The following is a 2,845-nucleotide window of genomic DNA, read 5'->3' as shown; positions in this document are numbered from 1 at the left end:
ATGTTCTCCATTTGGTAGAGAAAATCGTCTTTGAATTGGAGAGTATGGGATTCCTAGCGAAGATGGAAGATATGGAAATGGATATTGTGTCTCGTTTCAAAGCAATTCGGCGTCATTTTTGGAGAACCTACCAAAGATATTTGTGAGCAAAATCTTGAGTTTTTTTTAGGAAATTACACGTGGCGAAACTGGATATTTTAAGCACAATGTCGGTAGTGATTTTTCAATCTACCTCCGAAGAATACTCTGCAAGGTGAGGGATTCCACGGAGGCATGCCAGTCGATTCTGATCGACCATTTCAAAAATATCTGAAATTTTGCACAGTTTTTCAGTTCCATCTAAATCGTCATTTTCCGATATCAAATCTTCAAGTTGAGTCACGACTAACTTTTCAAAAGGGTGTATGTGAAAATGGTTCAAAAATATTCAAAAAGCTGCACAGCAAAAACGGTTCGTTCGATTGTTAGACAACTAAAGAAACAAAGTTAGACAACTAAATAAAGACTCCAAAAAAAATACACACAGTAAAAAAATATTTTTTTTGCATTAAAAAACATCATTTTTGTCACAAAAACTCAAATATCTATATATATAAATAACCCTATCGGAATACCAACGTAATTTTTTGAGGGAAAACGGTCCATTATATTAGCTATCTACCATAAAAATTTGGTGATGGTAAGCCAATAAACAAAAAAGTTATGACATTTCAAATATTTCACAAATTTGACACTTAGTGAATTTTTTTTTTCATTGTTAATTTTTTTTAGGACCGCAGTTTGCTGCTGAATTTTTTGTTAAGGGTACCACATGAGGTTAACAAGTTGTTTTCATGATATTTTATTTAATTATTCATAACTATTATAGCATCTATTAGAAAGTTAGACGCGATCCAGTGTTGTGATCTAAAGTCTTGATAGTGTCATATTTTGTATTGTACGTAACTGAAGAAAAATTCTCTCAATAGTGTTGAAACCTTTTGATAAAAGAAACCTATAAGAAATCTAATATTGAAGACAAAAGCTACAAAAAAAGTTTTCTATACAGGTATACGACTAGTTTACCTGCAAAAAGTTTACCTCGTAGAGAACAAGGCGGGTCTATACCCAGGTGATCTAGTATACGTAAAGCAGGTCGGTTTTCTCGGCGCTGGTTTTCTCCACAAAGTTAAAATCTGATTACACCTGGGTATAGACCCGCCTTGGTAGAGAATAGACTTTGTTTATCATATTTGGGAGAAAGCGAGTAACTTCAACAACATCAAAAACATGATAGGTACATACCATGAACATACTCACGAAAAAGCTAAAAATATACTACCACTATGGTTATAAAAGATTTAATTGTAAAATTTTTCTTCAGTCAAGCAAACGACACCAAACTAGTCAGTAAAAACTTAAAAGTGATTTTGTTTATTAAAATCTAACGAGCAACATGAGTAGTCGCTTTCTCAACTGTTGCAGGCCGTTTGCAGAAAAAAAGTGTTCGAAAGAGCTACGAAATCTCACCGAAAGCACCATAGATAAACTGAAAGCGGCTGGTTATGCTCCAATGTCTACATTGAATACAAATTTACACATTTGTACGTCCTGCCGTTTAAACGTTGAAAAACGGGCAATCTGTACATCATCGGTGGATCAGGTTGCAGGAAGTTCGAAAACAACAACAACTGAGGAATTACTAGATGCACCGACAACAACTGAGGAGTTACCAGAAGTACCAAGTGCAGATAGTCTTGCCACGGTACCATCAGCGACATCTGTTTCAACAAATCAATCAGAAGATGAGTGCATCCAGAAGGTCAACATCGAACGCTTCAACGAAGGGATAGCTGGAATAAAAGTGACTCCGATTAAATGGACGAAGATGGGTTACGTCAATTATCCCGAGGAAAAATACCGTGAAATCAACGAAGCTGTACGAAGAAACCTCTTCAAATTAGGACCTGAGGATGTGGAAAATACAGACTACGATGAGGTAATTATGAATATGAAGGAAAGGTTCTCGAATCTAGCCACGACAAGGAAAGAAAAATTATTGATTTTGTCGATGCTGCCAAGCTCGTGGTCTATTCAAGACGCCATTGATGAGTTCAAAACCAATAGAAATACAGCAAAAGAGGCAAAACAATTCAAAAATAACTGTCTTGCAACCAAAAATGCTAGGTCGATTACTTCATTAACAGATGAGACAAAAGAAAAAATAATTCAATATTTTGAAGGCGATGAAGTAAGTAGAGCTATGCCTGACCAAAAAGATTATGTATCTGTAAAAAAAGATGGAAAGCGTCAAGCAATCCAAAAACGATTAATGATGACTACTTTGAAAGAAGCGTGTACACGCTTCAAGGAAATTAACGAAAATATTAAGGTCGGTTTTTCCTCATTTGCAAGCCTTCGTCCAAGGCAATGCAAGCTTCTATCCAATTCAGGAACACATAATGTTTGTGTGTGCACAACACACGAAAATATTAACCTAATCTTACATAGTTTGAAATCAATTTATCAAAGGATATTAAAATGTTAACTGGTAGTCTTTTGTGTGAAAATACAACATCAAATTGCTATCTACGATCTTGTTCGGATTGTCCAGATTCTTCATCATTGGAAAATACTTTATTCGCTGAGTTTGAAGAAAATTATATTGATCAGCTATCATTTGAGCAATGGGTGACCACGGATAGGTGTGACCTAGAAACTATTGTAAAACCTGTAGATGAGTTTGTGTCATTTTTTTGCTTGAAATTAGAAAGTTTAATTCCTTACGACTTTATTAAAACAGAGCAATCCCGCTTTTTAAAAAATACGAAAAATACATTACAAGATGGTGAATTTTTAGTCATTT

This window comes from Aedes aegypti, chromosome 2 (genome assembly GCF_002204515.2).
Source record: "Aedes aegypti strain LVP_AGWG chromosome 2, AaegL5.0 Primary Assembly, whole genome shotgun sequence".
NCBI lineage: Eukaryota > Metazoa > Arthropoda > Insecta > Diptera > Culicidae > Aedes > Aedes aegypti.
The sequence above is the reverse complement of the archived record's forward strand: the minus strand, read 5'-3'. Positions refer to the sequence as shown.